This window comes from Diabrotica undecimpunctata, chromosome 4 (assembly GCF_040954645.1).
Source record: "Diabrotica undecimpunctata isolate CICGRU chromosome 4, icDiaUnde3, whole genome shotgun sequence".
NCBI classification, from domain to species: Eukaryota; Metazoa; Arthropoda; class Insecta; order Coleoptera; family Chrysomelidae; genus Diabrotica; species Diabrotica undecimpunctata.
Window position 1 is genome coordinate 1,162,102 of NC_092806.1, and position 23,533 is coordinate 1,185,634.

At 32.0% G+C, this 23,533-nt stretch overlaps 1 protein-coding gene across 3 annotated transcripts in view; it reads right to left on the minus strand.

The window, feature by feature from the left end:
• The window catches only part of LOC140439031 (uncharacterized), a 359,260-nt gene that overhangs the window by 256,339 nt on the left and 79,388 nt on the right, over positions 1-23,533 (minus strand). For all 3 annotated transcript variants that reach the window (XM_072528668.1, XM_072528667.1, XM_072528665.1), the window contains exon 2: positions 22,716-22,740. The gene's annotated coding sequence lies outside the window, so the exon portion shown is untranslated. The remainder of the gene's footprint in view (positions 1-22,715; positions 22,741-23,533) is intronic.

Below are 23,533 nucleotides of genomic sequence, written 5' to 3' on the forward strand. Positions count from 1 at the left end.
TAATATTGGTTAGATTAACGAAGTTTATTTTTATATAAATTACGCAAAAAATCACTTGGAGCTTATTTTTACCACTGTAATCAAATAAAGAGTTTGTAATCAAGAGGGGATTTCCTATCCGCATTTTACTTATTTTTAATAATTTGCTAAAACTTCTGATAAGTTTAATATGAGATAACAGTAGAAGAAAGATGAGAAGAAAATGTCTTAAAAAATGATCTTTTTACCATTTTATCGGTCTTGTCTTCCTTTTTGTATTAAGAGCATCTCATTTTCTGTTTTCTTTTTGTATTTAAATATTTAATAACAGATGCACCCATTTTTTGTGTGAATAATTGTTATTTTTCTTTTCTTTATTGTTTTTTTTTTGTTTATATCTTTCATGTTAACTTACCTCCTCAAACGACTCCGTCCATCATCTACAACGGCATTGCAATGGTGCCTTTGTAAGCCAAAGTGTATTCGTTTTCTTCATCTACTACCTGGTAATTCGTTTTACTATATGTAATTCTTAGAGTGCATGTCCTTATAAAAGGTCGGCGACTGCCATGCTTCTAAAATTTTATATTGATCTTGGTCTTGGCCTACGTGTAGTAATTAGTCTTCTGTAGAATCTATTTATTGTTACAAATTCATCCTATCCATTTCTTTCCTTCGATCCTCAGATAACATATCCAAGACATTCTAGTTTACGTCTTAATAACATTTAATAGAGTTCATTGATGCCCTACTCGCTATTATGGCTTTATCGACAGAACCTTCAAGTAACGATGTAGTCGATTTCTCATCTTACATTTTTAAACCTCGATACTCCTCTTTTGCCAGGGCCAACTTTTCCTTTGATCTTTCATTGTATTAGGAAATGCAAAAAGTTTTTTTTTGTATTGATTAGTTGAATTTTTTGGTTTAACAGTCTAAGAACTTTCTTATTTCTTATTTACTGCAGTGCAATCTGAGGTCTCTATTAAGTTATGAATACAAGTTAAAGATAGGTGACAAATTATAACCTTGTTTAACTCCTCTTTTATTTCATTTAATAGTTCTATTTCAACTCTTATCCATGCCACTTCATGGCAGTATAACTTTACATTAAGATTTTCTTCTAATATCTTTAAATTTTTCTATAAATGTAATATATTCACGAATTACTTTAGACTACACTACTAAATACCCATTGTTGGCAAAATTTGAAGAAAACTGGAAAATAATTAAAAAAAAAATAAATGATACGTGCTCACGTGCAGTTTCATTGGATGAAGATTAAAAAAATCTTTTTCTTGTATTATATTTAAAAGAAAAAACTTCTAAACTATAGTAAATATACTAGTTTTAACTTGCGATCCTGTTGAGTTTTTTTTCCGCTCCTTTAGAGATGTTCGCAAAATATTTTATAAATTAATCTAGTTCTCTGGTCTCTCATGTATTAGGTTAGGCTTTGGAAACAATATATCGCAGTTCTCATTATCATTTATTTTTTTATTATTTTTAAACTTTTTAAAAGATTTATACAAAATCGTTTTTAGCAAGATGTTTTATTACTGGAGTGCATTTTTGTTGGAGCATATGTTTGGGGATCATACAGTGAATTGATAATTTCTCTTTTAATATTTAGTTTGTAGTTTGACTCTTCATTCAAATATCTGTTGGTGGGGTTTGGTTTTCTACAGAATTTGGTTACATATATTATAGGTATCCTTTTTTGTAATTAACACATTCAGAAATGACATTAAGTATTGGTTTTGCTTTACCATTAAATGATTAGTTATTCTCTACAGTTGATCCCCAACAAAAATTTGTTTGGTACTTCTGATTTATGAGCGCGTATGGAAATATATCTTAAGACAACAAAATGCTAAAGAGCAGTCGCAATGTTCCATCGTACGTAAGAGACAACTTCATCTATCGATGGAGCAGCTAAATATGGAGACTTTTGAAGAGAGGGTAACTAGATGTACCAGAAAACATGAGCGGCGTCTGTTTTAACATGTGAATAAAGAATTAATTTAACTTGTTTCGAGTTGATGAAGTAACAAACATAATGTAAAAGAAGAGTTTAATGTAGTATTATAATGCGTGTGTAACTAAATTTCAAAAGACTATCTGTTGTAGCATTTCTAAATTCTTTGGATATGTATTGAAATCTGCTCGTATTTTGATAAAATATCAAAGAATAATCTTAGTGTATTTCTCTTTACTTTCGTACGTATTAAAACACCGAAATCTTTTAAATTCCTCTTAGCGTCACCGAATAAACACATTTTTATACTTTGTTTATATTTTACAGAGATACGTTTTTCCTTGGTCGTTTCCTTTGATCGAAACCGCTAAATATTCTGCGTTTTAAATAAACATTCATTGATATAGCTGAGAATTTTTGCCGGCAAGATTATTGGATCACTCTCGTTTGGGTCGCTGTCAGAGGCAGTGGCCTACAGTGTGGGTCCAAATTGTTCGTCAAATTTGTATTGTTCTTGTGTCTCTTCATTTTTTTTGTAACATTAGTAGCTTTGCAGTTAACTGTGCAGTAAGGTTGCAGTTTTGTAAAAATGTGCCGCTGATTTGTTTCTACCTCACCTATGTTTGTCCCCGGCTGATCACCGTTCGAGACCATTTGAAGCAGTCCTTTATGTTCATGCAGAGCAGAAATTCCAGTATAATTCCAGTATGATTCAAGTTGAAGTGCTAGTGCATTGTTTTTTTTTGTGAAAGCAAGGTAACTTTTTTGTTTTAAACTTAAAAAAAAATAAATAAACATTAATGTAATAATTGCTTTCATAATTTAAATAATAAAAGAAAAGGTTTTAATAATTAATATTGTAAATCTTAGGGTGTGGCTATGCTGTTATTTTAATTGTTCTCTGTTAAATTCAATGTTGACATATGACAGCTAGATTAATATTTTTGTGACATTAGCTTGTTTTGTTTTTAGAAAAGGTTGATCTTTATGAATAGTTTTATTTGAAAAGATAATTCTTTACTTGTAATAATTTTTTATTTGCCACAGTTTATAGCCCAGTAATATTTGTAAGTTAGGTAGCAATTCCCACTTGTAAATGAATAGGACACATGGAAGTTTTTCTTAGTTATTTTTATATTTACTTTTGTGACTATTAATAAAGTCTTTATGTATTATCTGTATTTGTAACTGTTTGTGTTGAGACAGTAATAAATGTTTAATTTATCTCTCTAAACCATTTTGTTTATTTTAGAAAAGTCTCCTAATCCCTGTTTGTGTTCTTTATTTTAGGAAAGAAGACCCTTTTTTCCTTTATCCAGCAAGATTAGGATTCTTCGAAGCGGCGTCCTTTTTCAAGTAGCTAGAGGTCTTTCTTGTTGTTTTTATTTGCCCTTTTGTCCAGGAGATTTATGTAAGTATTCATTTGTTTCATTTTTTTTGTAGTTGCCCCAATCCGACTCCTTGCCATCAACTTATCCACGACCCAGATCTCCAAACAAACCCTGAGTGCCGTTCGCACAGTTTCGTTTATTTTGCTTGCCCTATCTCTACCACCAATGGTTTCTGTCCCCAATTTTCAACCCCCATAATTATACCCTATGTGGTAGGCAAAATATTACGTTACACTGTTAAAGTGTCAATTGACTAAGGCATGTTAATAAAATATATGGCGAAATAATATTACGATTTGCTGATTTATTTATTTTTATTTATGACAGGCGGGTCCAAATTTTATTTAGAATAATTACGTTGAACAAAAGTCAAACGTTGTCGATTTTTATAAAAATCGTGATTTTTAGTATTTAAAATTGTTTGTACGCTCATGTCCACAACAACATTTACATTGTAAAGAATAAAACATCACTTCTCGATTGATATCGCGCATATCATCACAAGGTTTAAGATAAAACTCCAGCAAGATGCCGGCAACTACCGTTGCTGAATCGCTGACACTGATTTTAGTAGAGGATATACCTGCTTTATCGTGTCAGACATATTTTACCTAGTTAGTGATAGCAGCGACTTTGGTACACTAAGAAAAATGCTCCCAAACCGTTAGATTAGATGGTTAGAAGAATTTTAATGAGAGTGGTCGAGGCTAATTACCTACCAAACTTGACAGTTTCGATTATTGTTGTGTAACTCACTAATTTTTTTATGAAATACACTTCCTAAAGCAACTGAAGCGCAACCAAATAGTGACTTAGTTCCAATTCATTGCTGAAATGTTATAAAGACAGAAATTAGGGATTTTTGCGGAGGTAATGAATATTTGGAAGACAGAAGTATTTGCAAATATTGGTTGTGTATCTTTATTACTAAAACAGTAAAAAGAAAACAGGTATAAAGCAGTATATAAGTTCTTAAAAGATTGTTGTTCAAGAAATAGTACGAGCAAAGGTTCAGAGATTTTCTCTTTTGGCATATTTTTAAGAGAATCGTACCCTATAAGAGTCTATGTCAAGATAAAGACAATCTTCTTTTTTATTATAAAAGGGATGTTCTATATCGCTTCTTATACTATATTTTTATATTAATATAATACCATATTGCATTATATGGCACTGGAAATGCAATAAACAATTAAAAAAATTTCAAAACTAATTTATTATTTTTGCATGGAAATTTGAAAAATTAATAAATTAAGGTGGCCAATGATTTTTTAATGAATTGAGTTCCAAGTAACTTGTTTTCTACAAACTACATAAGTAGATAAATGATCGGGAGAATTAGCTCTATGAGAGGTAAAGGCGGTTCATTAAAAACTAGAGTTACTTAAATATTTACAATCTTGTGTTGTAGGCAAAACTAAATCTTCCGACTTTGACCCTTTAAATAATTCTATTCTATTCTTATAAACAAATCCGTATATTTTAACAACTAAATTGTATAATTTAAACTTATATAATTTCGTCAAAAATGAATAAAATTTAATTTGTTAAAATTCATTTTAAAGCTTATAATCATAGATTTAAAAGTAGGTGCTTTAATTTTTTTTACGTTAAACAAAAGCAAAGTTGTTAGCAAAAATGTCTGATATAGTTGACAATTTTATTTTCTTAATAAAATATTTGCAACATTTCGGCTTCAAATGAACCGATAGATACTATAGAAAGGATATATCTTTATTAGGGGATTAGTTATTTAAGCAATTAATTTATTAATAAAAAATTCCTAGCTAAAAATTCGGATTATCATGTTGAAGAGTCGAATTCAGCGAGTTAAAATATATAAAAATCAGTTGTAAGATCTTATGGATCAGACGTCCATCCATCCATCCAATGGCGCTACAGCCCAAATCGGGCCTTGGCCTCCTTCAACAGGCTTCTCCAACCATCTCTATTTACCGCTGTTCTTTTCCATGAACGCGTTCCCAGGCAGTTCCTGGCATCCTCATCGACTTCATCTTCCCATCTCTTTTTAGGTCTTAGACATGGATCAGACGTCACTACATTTATATATTTGTATTGTAACAGACCAACCCCTGACGCTGCGCATCTTTAGGGCGAGCCGTCATATGATGTTCAAACCCCAACATGTGTCATTTCGAGAGTCCTGACCAAGATGGACCAGTGACCTGAGTGGTCTGACCGTTTTGTATACATTTTTACTTTTATAGATGTAATAGAACACAAAAAGACAGTATTCGAATTATATTTAGTGAGTTAAAGTAGCTTTTGTAAAAGAAACACGATTATATTATGTCGGCGGGCGAAATTTCGACACAAAATTGTCTTTGTACCTGGGGTAATCGAAGGGTCAAATTTTATTATAGGAAATTTCGACACCGCGGCGTAAAGCAGTTAGGTCGGTAATTAGCGGCGATGGACATTTGCACCCAAACAGGATAAGCGGGTTTTCCCAATATTTATTTTCACGGCGGGGGGCGTGGCACTTGTGTACTTGTGACTAAATTATTTCAGTTGTAATTTATTTCTTGTTTGACGTTGACTTGTGCACGTATACGGATATTTAAAAAATGAGTTTGATAAAAAGTTCCCGTGGTCGAGATTTATTAGTGGTGGAGCATCATTCGTTCTCGAAACAGAAAGTGTTAAAAAGCGGCAAGATATTTTGGCGCTGCATCCAAAGAAACACTAAGTGTTCCGCAAAAGTGTTTACAATAGGCTGTGAGGACCTCACCATCACAAGAAGTGATTTGGTACATAATCATGAAGCCGATCCAAAAAAGCTTAAAGTAAAGATGGTAACCAATGCATGTAAAAGAAAAGCCCAAGAGGACATATCGGAAAAGACTGCCAAAATTACAAGAACTGCTGTTGCTGAGTGTGATGCCAATTTGCTGACGGTTTAGAGTATCCAGATAAAAAGAACATTTACAACTGTCGTCGTAAACTGTTACCAGGTCCGTTACCAAGAAGCATATCAGAAGTCCATAACGCGGTTAGTAATTATTCTCGTAAAACCTGTCGCAATAAAAGTTTTTTGTTTTTAAATCATCCTAAATTAAATGTAATTGTATTTTCATGCGAGACAAATATTCGTTTGTTGTGTAAATTAAAAACTTTGTATATGGATGGTACATTTTCATACAGTACCAAATATTTTCTTCAATTATTTACTATACATGGCTTGGAGAATGGACATTATGTTCCTTTAGCATACTGTTTGTTAAAGGACAAATTGTCAATGACATACAAAAATTTATTTTCTTTATTAAGGTCTAAGATTTTTGAAACATTTCAATTATCATTAGAACCAACTGAAATATTTGTGAAAAAGCAATTCACTGTGCTTTATTGTATATGTGGCCCAATGCAAAAATTAGTGGATGCCGTTTTCACTTACACCAAAACTGGTTTACAAAAATTCAATATTTGGGTTTGGTACAAGAATATAAGGATACAAATTCAGAAATTGGAAAATGGTTAAGGCATACGTTTGGTTTAACTTATTTAAATCCAGCAGAAGTTGAAGAATGCTTTCTTTATGATTTAATGTCATATAAACCTATAAACGCAACACTTGATATATATGCAGATTATTTACTGGAAAATTACATTTTCGATAGCGCTCTATTTCCACCACACATATGGTCTAATCAGAATCCGTCTATTGCGAGGACCACAAATGCTTGTGAATCCTTTCATTCGAGATTTAATTCTTCTTTTTATTCAACACATCCTTCTATTTTTATTTTTATTGAAAAGTTAAAAGAATTTCAAGTAGACACTTATGTCAAAATAAATAGTTTACATATACCAGCAAAAATCAAAGATACTACTGTTAAGGCTAAATTGGCATTTTTGGAGAAAATGATGGATAAACTACGATCCCAACAAATACGTAGGTTAGATTTTATAAAAGCTGTATCTTATCATTCCTATAATAGCAAATAAATCATTGTATACAAGTATATTAATGGTAAAATTTACAAAAATTAGGTACTAGTTGTATTGTATTTAGATATTATTACAGTTATAGAGAAATAAAATGCACATTACTTTTATTAAAATAAATAAATAAATTAATTATGGTATTTTATTTATGTCGCAGCTATATTTATTTGGTGTCGAATATACCTGTAAGATAAAAACGGGAATTGGGGCTGGTGTCGAAAATTGCCATTAAATTTTAGTCGCTACCTGCTTAGTGTCGAAATTTCCTACGCCCTATTATGTTTATGAAATCATCGTAATTTTCATTATAAAATAAACCTTAAAAACTCTGAGATCAATTTTTATTAGTATAACATCGTATTATATGTTCGGCTATTCCACGTATTAATATGTATTAAAAATATATACCACATCCAACTTAAATAAAATATATATTATAATTAAAATATATACTTGCACATATATATCATTCCGTAATTAAATTCAAAAAGGTATTTTTATTTGAAATACACATTTCACAAGCATTCCAGTCTTTTGTCACGAAAATGTCCAACTACCTATTTAAGAACATCAATAAATATGAAAACAATGGAATGTAAACAGTTTTACCGAACGGTTCTCCGATGGCTTTAGAAGAAAATTCTAATCGTTGACACAAAAATTATCATGGTACTTTATTTCGCAGGATAAAACTAGGTTAGATTAGGCAGATATTTACGTCGCACTCAAAGAAATATTACGTTAAGCTATTAGAGTTAAACCAGTGTAGTTTCGATTGTCACTGAGAAGGATATGGCGAATTAGGACGTATTTGCTCGTCATTGGCAGCCCGCGAAATTTGTTCAAAATTTTTCTATAAGCCCATAAAATTGGTCAAAATAAAATCGTCCATGATAACATCGATTTTTGTTTGCATGAAATGCCAACCAAAAAAATAAAGTTACTACTTTTTAATTTAAATACGGTCATAGAACAAAAATAAAAGAAGAAATAACGAATAAGTCACTGTTCGTCCTACATGAGCAAAAAATATTATTTACAAATGATACGTATTAGATTTCATACCATTTTAAACCACACTACTGACAGACATGTAGAACGAATTACTTAAGGATTAAGATTTGCATCATCTAGAACAACTCTTCACTTATTTTGATTATCTTATTGCATTGGCTTAAATGTACGCCAATTTATTCAAAAATCTGTGAATCTTGTAGATTTCTCAGCGAAGAATGCGCAATCCGAGACGTTGATTGCTAAATTTGATAAGGCTAACTTTTCTGCTTAGATTTTATACAAATTGGCATCATGAATTTGATTTGAAGCTGATTCTCTTTGCGGCTGAATTGACGGACACTTTAATGAAGTACAAAACGGAAGATGCGCTGGCATGTCGAAATGTGTAGCGGAAACTTAGATGTGAAGAGGTAAGAACTGGCTTCGGTGACCTTTCTAATGCAAAGCAGAGATGATTTTTCTGATTCTGATTTTTCTGTTTAAAAAAAAAAGAATATAGAATGCAAACACATGTATACATAACCAATCACCCAGTGGTTATATGCGAAATTAGAAACGTTGTTGATGGAGGCAAGTTAGCTTCTTTGACCATAAGCATTTTATGCTCCTAGAAACCAGATTTTTCTGAAAAAATTACTTTACAACAAAATACAGCTCCACAGTTAATAGTTAAAACTTAATTTATTATTTTTCTCTTATAGCATATCGGTTTTTAAATGTAATTGATGTATATGCTTTTATTATTCGCTGCTGTAAATTTTTTAATAGTGTTTCATACACTTTAAATTCTAGAAAACCCAACAAAAAATTGTTGTTAAGTAAGATTCAATGATCTTTAAGATCACTCGATTGCCTCTCCGTGCTTTATTTATTTCTGCCGATAAATATTATTTAAACATTTTTTTATATCTACAGATAATTTGGAAATGGCCTTTCTGCAAAATAATTTATTTTTTGCAAATTTTTGTATCAAAATAAGAAACAATAAGAAGAATAAGTGTCATAAACTTAATTAGGATATTGTGATGCTTAAGGCATCTAATTATTATTAGTACTAATCCTGATTACTACTAATCGTAAAAAAAGGCACCGCCTTGCGTTGCCAGTTGTACAACATTTATCGCTTTATACGATAATTTTAACACCTGCAATGTACAATGATAATACCATAATAGTAACCATAATTTCAGTTGATGCTATGATCATGCTCTTACGTGTTTTTATTTTGTGTAACATATACAATGTTTCAATGACAAAAAAAAACTTTTCTCAAACGCTTAACTTTAAAATCAACGCAATGTAAGCAAAATATAAATTTTTTATCTATTTTTGGAATGAGTTTGATCAAAATTTGGGCAATTAAATAAATTTTTCCAAAGCGATGAAGCAGTTATCACAAATTTGCACAGCGAAATCTTAGTATATAAAGATATATTGCTTAATTACATGGACCCACAATATATGAGAAAAACCAATGTTGAAACAATTGATCCTTAAGATATTACAAAATTTGTCTACTTTAACAACTTTATCTACTCATAATAATAATGATTTGGACAATGAATTGAAACAGTCTTTTTATTAAAGATTCAGGCGAAATAATTTTGCAGATCTAGTAGTCATGGGCAAGATACTTTATCAAAATCAAAGTAGCTTTTATAATTGCCAAAATATTTGTTACCACTAATGTTAAAATTGACCCGAATTTGTAACCCTCAAGAACTACAAACATTGCAAAAGATAGATGAAGTCTATAGGATACGTCAACAATACCAGGATAATTCAATAAAATTAAAAAATCGGAGTGATTTCTATTTTAAAGTGGATTAAATAAAACATATTGGAATACTTTGCACCATACACAAAAAAGGAGATATTTTTGAATGCTCTAACCACAGAGGAATTACGTTTCTAAATGCAGCGTATAAAATATTTTCCACAGTACTATATCACCGTATGGCACCGGTTCCGGAGAAGGCTAAGACCTACGCAGGGTCGTCAAAGATGCCAGAATTCTAAAAAGCCAGAATGAACATTTTGAAGGTAATTACCTATCTATTTGTTAATTTAAGTTTTTTTCCATTATCTATGTTAACTTTATCTCATTCCAATGCAAGTTGTGAAAGACAATTTTTAAAAGTAAATATATTGTCAGAAATATCATTTTAAACTACAAATACAATCAATGTATACAATGGATAAGCTAATGATGAACTGCAAGAAGTTGACAACAAGGACCCAGTAAGAAACATAAGAGTATAATGGATCGATGATATAAGCAAAAATACAACAAATAGAGAGTTTCCTAATAGAAAGACGATCAGTAGTCATCATCATCATTGGCTCCACAACCCATGGTGGGTCTTGGCCTGCTCAAGGATAAGTCTCCTTTCTCTCCTATTCTTCGCCTTGGCTTTCCAGTTTCGTACTCTCAATATTCTCAAAGTCTTCCTCCACCTGATCCTTAAATCGTGTTCTGGGTCTGCCTCTCCTTCTCACTCCATCTATTCTTTGGTTATAAATATGTTTTGACGGCTCCATCTCATTCATTTTCTCTATGTGACCTACCCACCGCAGCCGGTTTATTTTAATGGACCTAATAATATCAGGTTTGTCATTCGATCAGTAGTAAGACCACGAAAACGATGGAATGACAACTTACTGGAGGCACATTGAAAAACAAACATGAAAAACGAGTCATGTATACACAAAAACATTAAGAAGAGGAAAAAGGAGAAGAAGAAGAAGATATACTATAATCAAACAGCCAGTATTAGAATATATGGCTAGTTGTTAGATTCTGTATCAATTCAACGCGGTGTATAACAGGGATGTATGTTAACCCCTCTTCTTTTTAATATATACTTTAGACAAATTATGACAAACACGTGGTGTTGATAGCAAAAAAATTTTTTTTGTAGACCTGTACTAATGCACTGCTTCTACATTCGTCTGAGATTCGTCCTACTTCTATAACTCTATTAAATAAACTTGTTAGCCAACTTGTCCCTCTGTCTAGACGTCTTTCTTAGACTTCTAAATAAGGACGTGTAGATTTCAAAATTGTTCTAATCTTCTTCAATACCATTAAATCGTTAGATTGTTTTCTCGGGTGACAATTTTTCTCTTATGCGTTTGCAAATTCTTTCGAATCGATGAATAATAAATAGTGTGATGTGCTTCGCGCGTTTCCACGATTGTCGAACACAAAATATATCCTCGATGGGCATTACAGTTACCTGTATCAGTGATAATTATGCGATCTGTGTTAACGTTTTGACATTCCCACGCAACTACTCTGAATACTAATATTACAAAAACCTAAACGTCGGTATTCTAGCGTTTATGTTCGCGTTTTATGCATACAAAGTCGATGCTCGATCACTTTAAATGCTCGATGGAGTCAACAATTTCGCTATCTTTCGCTTGTAAACATCCAATATTGATTACCTAATGTGATTTAGCCAGAAACTGTCGCTTTATGGTAATGAGATTATCAAGTTGTAATTACCCGTTATAATAAATTCAGTAATATAAACGATGTGAACGGTAAGAAAGAGATTATGAATATGTGAACATGACTGGTAAAATATGATCATGCTAATTTATCTTTATTATTTGATAGTTTGCTCATTATATGTGTATAGAAAATAAAAATTAATTTTTTCTTTTAAGGTCTAGAATTATAACACGTCTTTACATTGGTGAGTTGATTCAAATATATAGGAAGTACCGAGTTTTATAAGCAATGCTTCTAAAGATTTTTAAAATTTGAATGCTGTTTAATTAGTTTTAGTTTCAAATCAAATAAATATTACTTACTAAAAATACAGGGTGTTCAGAAGCTCTCCTGACAAACGAAGACCGAAGATTCCTCAGATAATTTTAAGACAATTTAACTTAATTCACCTAGTGCGAAAATGCTTCCTAAGGGAACTAGAACTCTTTAAAAATGGTGCCATTTAATTAGTTTTTTTTAAATATCTTCAGAATGCTTATGTAGAAAATCGAGAACTGTTACGATTATTTATCCTCCAGAGCTAAATTGATTCCATTAATTTCCGTATTTTAACGCATAACTTTTTTATATTTACCGTTTAAGCATTAATGTTACTAGATTATAAAATTTCTAGGTATTCTAGTACTAAAAGGTACTTCACTTTAAGTCTGTAGTATACACCGTTTTCAAGAAAAATCGATTTGAAAATTTTTCGTTTTTTCTTCATGAAAACTAAATTAATATGTACCTTAATTAATTTTATAAATTATCTTTTATTTTAATAAATGCAGCAGAAAAATTCGTAAAGAAAATGGGAAAAGAGGCAAAGAATCAAATTGAAACAAAATTGTATTTAAAGGTTTTAAGTATCAAAGGTAGATAGTTACAAAAGATGAATAAGCAAATGCTTTTATGTATCCCCAAACACAATAATCGCAAAAATTCAAACCCGGCGACATTGCTGGCCAAGCAATTGAACCGTCTCTTTCAATCCAGTGGTCTTCGTAGTTATTATCATGAAATTGTCGTACATTCGTGGGTCGGACAGCCGTCATGTGGAAACCATAAGTTCTGCCAAATATCACTATTCAAATCCGCAATATTTAAACGAACAGGCAATCCCATAGGTCCAAGTAGATAATCGTCAACTACTTTTATCCAGACGTTTATGCTGGATCTATGCTGATACTTACATTCTTAAAGAAAATGGGGATTTTCACTTAAACAGAAAAATTCTGTCCGTTGTAAAATATATTCTAAAACATAAATAATCTGTTTTATAGAAGTATAACAATTTTTTAGCCTATTGTTATTGTTATAAATAAAGACGTTCAGCATCGATACGATATTCCGTGATATTTCCCATTTCAAAAATATATATTATAAATCTTCAGTTACCGCGATCGTCTTCTCCGTTTCTGGTTCTGGTTAATACTAGAGCGGTGAATTTAAAAAAAGTCCGTCCGCGATATTCTATTTCTAATCATCCATCTCGGCTTCCTTTGTTATAGCTGGCGCACTGCTAACAATGTGAGACCCCCCGTAGGGCTAGAAGCGGCATTCTCGGGACAACATGACACTGCAGTAGTACCTAATGGCAGCTTGTCCAATAAAAGTTCTCGTGTGACGTCCAACAAACACCTCAAACACGACTCAGGGGATAATAATTTATCGTCGAGTTCCGCGTGAACACATTACATGATTCAGAAGCTCTGTTTTTAAGTTATACGAAGTAGAGAAAAAGAGGACACAAATACATATATATATATATATATATATATATATATATATATATATATATATATATATATATATATATATATATATATATATATATATATATATATATATATATATATATATATATATATATATGATTCATACGAAGGGCTGACTCTCTCTGTAAATTTGTTTTCTTTCTAACCTGGTTTATAAAAAATTTTTTGTATTTTTATATTTTGAAATCAGGAAATGATTTCCTCAAACTGGGTAATATCTGTGTTTATTTCCCATATTAAATCAAGTCAAATTTTTAGAGTTATGTTGCTTCCCCCACGTTTCTTTGTGTATTTCCCATATCCAGATTATCCATTTTATATCTATTTTACCTTTTTCTGGTCTATATTACCATTATCTGCCTTCTTTGTTTTATGTTTTTACTCAATTAATGGTATCTTCTATGGTTATTTGGACTGAAAACTTACAAATATTATTCTTATTGCCATCATTTGGAAGATGTCTTTTTATTATGACAATAAATATTATATACATGGTTTTCATCATGGAAAGAAAAGAAAAATATTATAATAAGGCCTTTAAATAGGCCTTTTTTTTAATGATTAGTTACTTTTACACAAGGAATTCATAATACGTATTTAATAAAGAAAATATATTTATTTGATTTTAAATAAGTATAAAATATATGTATTATACATCAAATAAAAAATATAGCATCAAGTTGATAGACTCTTGGGTTATCCGAAATTATTAAAAAATTTTCAATCCGAAAATTATCCGATGGTCCACGAAATTATTCGAAAATCGGATAATTATACGGACATTGGCAACACTGGAGTCGAGTGTGCCCCACTCTTTAAACTTAATTTGTTCACAATAATGATACGGCTTGGTTTGGGCGGATTCTATAACTTCTCCTTGGCCATCTAGATTTTCAGCCTTTGCACTTTTTGGGATTAATCTCATCTTTTTTTTTGAACCATAAACGACACGGACTGGGTAAATAATTGTCACAGTGTCAAATCTTTTTAGTGTAGCTATTACGTTGTGAAAGAACGGGATGATGTCGATGCGATGGTGTCATTTTTGATTGTCTTCTGAAAGAGTTTGCGAAAACGGCAGGATCCAGGTAGGTTCTGGATCCTGAGCATATCTTTAAAAATGATAGAGCATTGAGACATCGTCATCTTTTTTGACATACATACATACATACGTGTAGAGCTGATTCCTAAAAAAACTGATACAACACTTAAAGCGTATTTTGTAGAAAACTAAGCAGTGTATTTTGAAGAATAATACTTATTTTTTTCATTACTGTCAGTGTCACTGCCAAATCTTAAAATTTGTCAGATAACTTATTCTGTTCAATCTCACTACATACTGACATATTAACATATGTAATCAATTGTTTGTTGTTTGTTTGTTTATTTTATTATTTGTCTGTCATAATAAATATAACATAATGTCATACCAATCAAATACACTGCTTAAAATGATCAAATCTTAATAAGAATCGTATGAGTTTTTTTAGGAACTAGCTGTACATGATTAAAGCACTGATTTTAACAAAATATGAACATTACAAATATAGAATGACAGCTGTCTTTTGAAGTACACTTCAGCAAAAGTTATTGATTTATTTTATTTATTTAGCGTATGGCTTTACACAGTTTTGTAACATATAAGTAAATTAATGTTAGCTATTATGATATTTTCACAGTTACCTCGTGGATGTTGTTCTTGGTAGAAGTGGAAATTAATGCTGCGTTTTTTATGTTTTTGTGTACATAGGTTGCTACACCTTAGGCTCTATCGTAGGTAGCACCAAGTAGATCATATTCTGTAATTTTTTCAGGCGCCTGTTGTGCAAGTTCATTTAGATTACCCAGGGTTCATGTACAATATTTTACTGCCGACACGAACTAGCTTTGCACCACAGCAAAAGTTATATTAGGAGTAGGGAGAACACACCAAAAGCACGTGTCAACTCGTGGGTAACCGAACTCGATGTTAAACTTCGATAGAAATATTTGCTTGCATGTTTCAGACCACGTCTCAATATGTGGATGTTTCGTCAAAAATAATTTAAGAAGCTTTTTAACATTCATATCTTCCGTCTGGTATACTCAGTAAGAGCCGTTTAGACTGAAGTTTGCCTTACGTCCCTTTAATCAGCCAAAAAACTACAATAAGAGTTCACGAGTTTGTTGATTTATCTCACGAGGACTATTAGTATGCTTTCCCCTTCCATCGATCGACGCCTTGTTAGTTGTTCTTAAAAATGTTTTGATTGTATGTAATCGTAAGGCTTTCATTTCAATTTAAAAAACATACTGGTACCGCTACTGCACTACCATTCCTAATCACTTTTACTTTCTAGCTGTAGGAGCTTAATTCAATCTAGCATTTTCTTCGTTTCTCCTTGGCCATCGTCGAAAAACAGATCGTAGTGAGATAAGTCCAGATAAGTAACTATTTTGGACATCGTTACCATTTTCACGGCTTCTTCTTGCAGTACCGTCTCCTATCGGAGGTTGGCTACCATCACAGCAATCTTTACTTTGTTGGCTGCAGCTCTGAACAACTGTATTGAACTGCACCCATACCACTCCTTTAAATTTCGCAACCAGGAAATCCTCCTACGTCCCACATTTCTCTTTCCCGAGATTTTTCCTTGGATTATGAGTCTAAACAGAGAGTACTTTTCTCCTCTCATTTTCATGGCTAATGTTATTAAACTGTCTTATAACATTACTTTGTTCGGCAACAGAAATATTCTAAAAGCACAAAAACTGAAATAAAACAGTGGCTACTATTTATTTATTTTTTAGATGATAGGTTAAAAGTGGAGTTGTAGAACATTTTAAAAATGTATATTTAAGATATATAAAGTTGATAAAATCCTCCAGCAACATAGTCACAATAGTTAGGGTACCACCTGATGACTCGGATTTTAATCTAATTGAGCTTGTTTGGGCATTGCTTAAATATTATGTTGGAAGTAAGGACATAATTTTTTATCAGACCCTATTGAATAAACTGAACAATTGCTTTTATAAAAAAATAAACATTTTTAACAATGTTTCGACCAAAAACTGCTTTTAAATACGAATCCGAAATTCCTCGTGTGAACGCATTCTAACAATTTTTTTATAATGATGTTGAATGAAATATAAATTCTGCACCGTTGTACACAAATTGTTACACAAGTTTATTTCCATTTAAAACCAACACTTGCTATCTATATCATAATTAAATTGTGATGTTATTCAGGTATCGTTGTCACAAGTGTTGTAAATCAAAGCGTTGTGCCACATACCAATTCTCACAATGCAAATGCAGGTCCCATTATGCGACAAATGGAATGTTATTAGATCGGTAGTAACTGTAAGCCCGTTCGCACGGGGTCAATCTCAGTACTATCGTGGATCGTGGCGTTTGGAGTAGTTATCGAGCTAACGATATGGCTACCTTCGATTGTAACGACTTTGAAAGATATAAAAGATACATGGTTGGCTCAGATTGTTCTTTGAAATTGTAGTAGGCTCTGTATAAAAGAAATTATAAAATATTTAATTGATTAATTGTTTGTGATGGATACTGGTACTGTGAGAGGTAAGGAATGGCTCTGAACAAAAAAAAATAAAGATCATGATTGTCAGTAAGAAAAAGGTTGAAGACAAAACAGTCTATGGTTATGGAGAAGTTTTAGAGAATGTACCCAGATACAATTACTTGGGATATGAACTAACTGAACAATGGGGTCGGAGCCTTGAAATAAAACGACGCATTGAGATGGCCAGAAGAGCTTTCAATAAGATAAAAGCAGTATTATGCAATGGAAAACTGGGAATAGACATTAGAACTAGATTACTAAGATACTACGTATTCTCTGCGCTTTTATATGGAGCTAAAGCCTAAAGAATTAAGAACACAACTGAAAAAAGACTTGACAGCTTTGAGATGTTTTGTTATCGCAGATTGTGGAAAATATCTGGACAGAACACGTAACAGACACAGAAACGATAAAAAAGATGTAAAAAGAAAAATAATTCTACTAAGAAAAGAAAGCTATTTTAATCACATGCTACAAAATGAAAAATATGAGTTGATACGATTGGTTCAACAAGGGTAAGTGAAAGAGGGTAGGGGAGACGATGCACGTCCTGGTTGATAAATTTAAATAAGTTAACTAAGAAACAACAGTAAAATCTTCCATGACTGCTGCAGACAGAGTCAAATGAGCCTAGATTATCGCAAATGTCCTTAAAAGATGAGGTACATAAACAAAAAGATGGATATTATCGTTGGATAATATCCATCATCACCAATACCGTCAATTAGTTTTATAGTTAATTTTTGCTTTTCATTTCATATTGATATTCGAGCAAATATATTTTTTTGTTTGATAGTTTGTTGATAATGATTATTTAGTTCTGGTTTTGCTGGGTATTGAGAATAAGTGACCCACACTGGCAGACGATAAGATAGATAGATAACTATAAATAATATCCTTATCGAAAAAGTAAAGAATTACAAATACTCTGGAGCTATGATAAATGAAACAACTTGTTTCTTTTTAAAATATTTCGTACAGTTCTAGCACTAATACCAGATTCTCTTGAAATTTGGGTGCTGTTACAAGGCAAATTGGTTTCTGCTAGACTACATACGGCAGTTTCGCGATGTTCCCGTTCTTCATTAATTGCACGAGCTGGTTGCATTGATTAGTGATCAGTATAGTAGTGTCTGGGGGCTCGGCAGACAGAGACTTCGGAAGCCCTGAAGAAGATATCGAAGATGATGTCGAAAGCTTGGCGCAATCATAATCGACGCGGTTCAACCCTGAGGACTATTGAGTTTAATAATAATTCCTGTAATAATATTAATCTTAGCTCTAGGTTTGATTGTACTAACCGCGGAAACTTTTTGGAACATAAAATTACACTTTGTTTTACTTGTAAACTATACTTTGGTATTATATCAGGACAAAACGTTTACATATTTCTATTCCTTTTTGTAAATATTTATGTTTATTAATATCGTGTCGATAAACAAGAAAACAGAGAAACCTGTTTATTTTACTAGTATTGTTGTTGAAAGTAAACTAATTATTTATAAACTTCGTCTGCAGGTGGATGTTTTCTTTTTCTGGTTTTGTAAACTATATTTTGTTATTATACCAGGACAAACTGGTTCATATTTCTATTCTTTTTTGTAGCTGATTTATATTTATTCATCTATATTATTCATCATGTCTATAAACGGGTTCCCCTTTTTTAGTATCTTGTTAGATATGGAACTTTTCTTTATAAAACCTTTTGTAAAACGAAGTTGTGCTATTGAACACCGCACAATCGCTTCCAAGTTTTATGATAGTTCCATGTTCGTCTACAATTTATTTATACTGAGCTGGATTTACAATATTTTCACGACTTCTGATTTTTTCTCTATATTTCCAAAAACTCTCTCAGGTGGTATAAATGAATGTCCTGGTACAAGCAGCACAAGCTCAATTGTTTCTATATTTTGAGGTGCTTTTTAAAAAAACTAAAATGGACATGCGGCAATAACCGTTAAAATTTCCAGAAGTCTGCAAAATATAATGTGAGGAGAGATAGAAGGGCGAAGGAATCAGGGCTGCAGAAAAATGTAATGGATGAAAGATTAACAGGATAGTTTGTTTGTATCACAAACGAACATAGATGAATAGCCTAAATAATACCCAGTATGTTATAGTCTTGATGATGAAAAAAAGTAGGAATATAACCAAAGAAGACTTTTCCTGTTCCATTTGATATATTTTGTATAATGTAGTTGAATGGGCTCAGGCGATTGTTAAATTTTATGTTTCTGCTTAATTTGTCTGTTTTTACGCTTGTAGCACTTCTACCCTATGCTTTTATCCACTATCTTTTTTTTACTTTTTAGTACTGTTTTCCGTATAAATAACATTCCTGCAGAGTTAATGGAAGAATGTTGTAGCGATATTATACAACTCAACATAAAGTTGTTATATTGTTTTACTATTAGTATTCATATTTCATCATAGAACATATCTGCTTTTTCATATGTCCGCATCTTGTACTCTGATTAATTGCAGAACAAATTCATTTAGATTAAAATTCGATATAAAGACAATCAAGCAATATATTTATGAGCAAACATATTAAAGATTACGAACTGTTAATAAAGATGTCTCGGATCCGTACTCCATGTTTCCGTTATAAACAATCTCATTGTTACAAAATCGCCATCTGCCACACAAACCCTCGTAATAACTTCATTATGAAATACCAGAAGTGGTACCACCGGTACATCTTAGTTGACGGTGTCGTACCGTTGGTTGGATCGAAATACATTTTAAAGACATTACGACCATTACGGCTCACGACGTTGCCGAAAGAGGATTTCCAGGTCACTTGGACAAGTCCCACAAGTAACGCAATACATTGTCAATGCGTTTTTGTTTTCTTGTGCCGTTTAACCTTCGTTTACAGTGACGGAGTTAGCCCGAATCAAGGAAAAAATGTGTTTTTCACATACCGCACTAAAGTTATTTAGAATGCTTTAAAGTTTTCGTTGGTGAGTATGATTAATAGGTTTCAGCACTAGTTAAGAAGTATAATATGGAGTTGGAAGATTATTTTTAAAATAGTTCAAATAAATTAAACACATTTATTACGAAACTAAGACATTCATTGTTGTTTGTTGAACTAACAATGGCATACGACACAGCGCCCGTGAAAAATATGGCAAATTCTGGAAAACTCTCCTATAAAGTCATATCAGAAATTTAACTACGAAATATTGTACAATAATAATTCCTAGTAATAAAAGGATTACAATAAGTATGCTTTACTTCTCCAGTACTATTTAAAATATATCTCAATAAAAATTTGAGACGGTGGTAAAGACGGTGGCTTTGGAATCGGACATTTAAACGAGGATGATTACAGCCCAACCTATAACAAGTGGTTATATCCCAAGAAAATAAAAAACTAAAATGTATGCCTGATGGTTGTTGAGAGAATATGAAGATCCCAACAGGAAACGTTACCGTAGATGAAAACAACACAATCAAAATTTATAGCGAGTACACAAATTAAGGCATCACAATAAATTATAATGACCATACTGGACAAGAAATAGAAGAAAGGATTATGAGAGAAAACATTTTTATAGGGTGTCAATACCGTGGTCTAAAGATATATCTCGATAAAAAAACTTCTTCTATTTAACACTGTCTTTAACTCATTATATAGGTTTGAAACATGACTGATAAACAAATTACTAGAACGTCGCTCATTGTCGTTTTTGTCATCAGAAATTTATTTAATTTATTTTTTAACAAAATACCTAAACACCAAATACTACAATAATTAGAACGACAACAACTAGAGCAAACGAAATAAAATGCAAAGTCTGGTTTAGTATGATTGAGTACAAAGAATGGACGAAAGATGATTGTCTAAGCAAATACTAAGGTTGGTACCAGTTGGAAGAAAGAAACGAAGAAGATAAAAATAGATATGGTTAAGATGCATTCAAAAAGCGTTCTTGGAGAGAAATCTTCTGGCAAGAGACTGATACAAAAGAGAAAAATTGTTGCTAGGTAAGTTACAAATGCGTGGGATGCAATGAAAACAAGAATGCATTGTCAAGTCAGATTAGTTTCGCTTCTTTTAAATGTTCGAAGATAACTGATATCTAGGCCGTCTTATTGTCATTGCGTGGTTGTCTGGGTTGGTTGATTATTTTTGGTGAATGTGTATTTGTGTCCTGTTTTAAGTTTTTATCATTTCTTTAGGATGTGATTGGTTTTATGGATCGTGACACTGGGTTCGTTGTGTATTACTGGTAGCATTGGCTTGGTGGGTGTTGTTGTCCTGTGGAGAAGATCGTTTTCAGAGGGTGGTCAGAGGCGAAATAGCTTGGTGCTAAACCGGTTCTTTTTAGATTTTTTTCTTGTTAATTAATTATGAGTTATAAATGACTGAATTTAATGAATGAATGTATTGTTAGATGAATTTAATATCGAGATAAGAGCAGATGTAGCTGTATCCTACCTAATGAAAAGTATAATTGTGCAATGGGATCAGGAAACCACAGAAAACCGATCCCTCCCTGTCTGTGGCAAAGCTCGAAGTGAGCTATTTAGCTAGTTGCGGTAAAAAGTGTGGGCTTCTCTTAAATACTTTGTTTCACTTCTTGTGATAGGTATTTAAATGAAGAGTGCGGAGTCTTATTCATCACATGTTTGATTTTTACGTTTTTATCGTAGAGTTAGTTTCCATACAGTTTAAGGTATTTGGGCGTCATACCTTGTATTTAAATATTTTGAATGTTTTTACTTCAATGTTAGCTAACATCATTGTTTGGTTCAAGTTTATTTTATGTCCAATACTTAAGACATGTTCTGATAGGAATAACGTCTTTTTTTTCTCGATGGCAGTTAGATGTCCTTTTCATCTTATCTGTATTCCTCAATTGGTCTGTCCGATGTATGATTTGTTGCAGTCTTTACAAGGGATCTTTTTGTTTACTTTTGTGGATGGTAATATGGTTGAAATTTATTTGTCGGTGTTAAATGTAGTACGTATAAATATATAGAAAGAGTATTATTAAAATTAAAACACATAAGGCATAAAAATGTTCGATAAATACAACTGAAATAATGACGATACAAAACCAATCGGACAAACAGTACAAAATGTTCATTGGTATAATGTTTACACACATGTTTATTATGCAAATTTAAATAAACTGTTTAAAAACTAAATAAATTGACATTTATCTTACAACTATCTTACAAGATGTTGTGATTAAAATCCGATTAATGTGACAAGCGGTATTATTATAATGGCCATCTGTTGGTTTTTTACTCAATTTATAGCGTTTTAATGAAATTTCTGCAAATAACCAAATGACACTATAAACATTAATAAATTCAGTTTTTTATTAATCTTGTTGATGACTGGTTAATAAAAAATTAAAAGAAATCTGACGCCAATGCTTAATTACGAATAGAGTGGATATTGTCCGATGTTTCTAAGCAAAAGTTATAACTTGTGTGTCTATTAATGTTAATTTTCTGTTTATATTCTTAGATATTATGTATAACTTGTATAATAATAATACTTACCGAAGAAGCGAGCAAGATTAATTATCTGAAATAAAATAAGAATATTATCAGTTAATATAATAATCTTGTTTTTTAATTTTATCTTCATTTTTGTAAATATGTAACATAAAAAATTTTACATTATCTAGTGATATTACTGTTTTTTTATTAGGCAATTACATCGACCATATGGTCACTAGCGACAAATTAGTAGGTTAAATTAAATTTTGTAGCACTTATTAACGTATTTTAAGTACTTTATATTGTTGGTAAAATTTCAGTTTGAACCTAAATCTTTCGGCAATGCTTTAGTGTGTTGTAATTGAAGGCCGTTAGAGATAATGGCCTACAAGAGGCTCATGGTACAAGTAGACAGAACAAATCTACTGTTGCGAGATGCATGCGCTTAAAGGACTGTGTCTGCAGCAGCAATCACCTTGTGAATAATTACTGGATGTGTTCTGTTGCATGTTTTGGCGGTGGAAAGAAGAGAGCTGTATGAGAGAAGAGACCAAACCTCACTATGGCCGAGAAAAGACAGGAAAGGTAAAGGTCAATTGAAAGTGAGTCAGACTGTATGAGTTAGACTGTATCACTCAGACTGTGGAGAAGGAGGAAATGCTTGTCTGGGAGTGGCACCGTAGGTATTAGGAGCGATGAAGGCCTTTCACGCGCTACCTGTAACGAGATTTCACTTAAAAAAAACCGTTTTTGGGACCGATAAAAAAGAACAGGGAGCCTCCTTACTGACTGAACGTAGTGTTTCGGAAGTAATGCCGTCCTTACAGCGGCCATACCTGTTCCGGATCACTGGATGACAAAGATGAGTCTGATTTAGC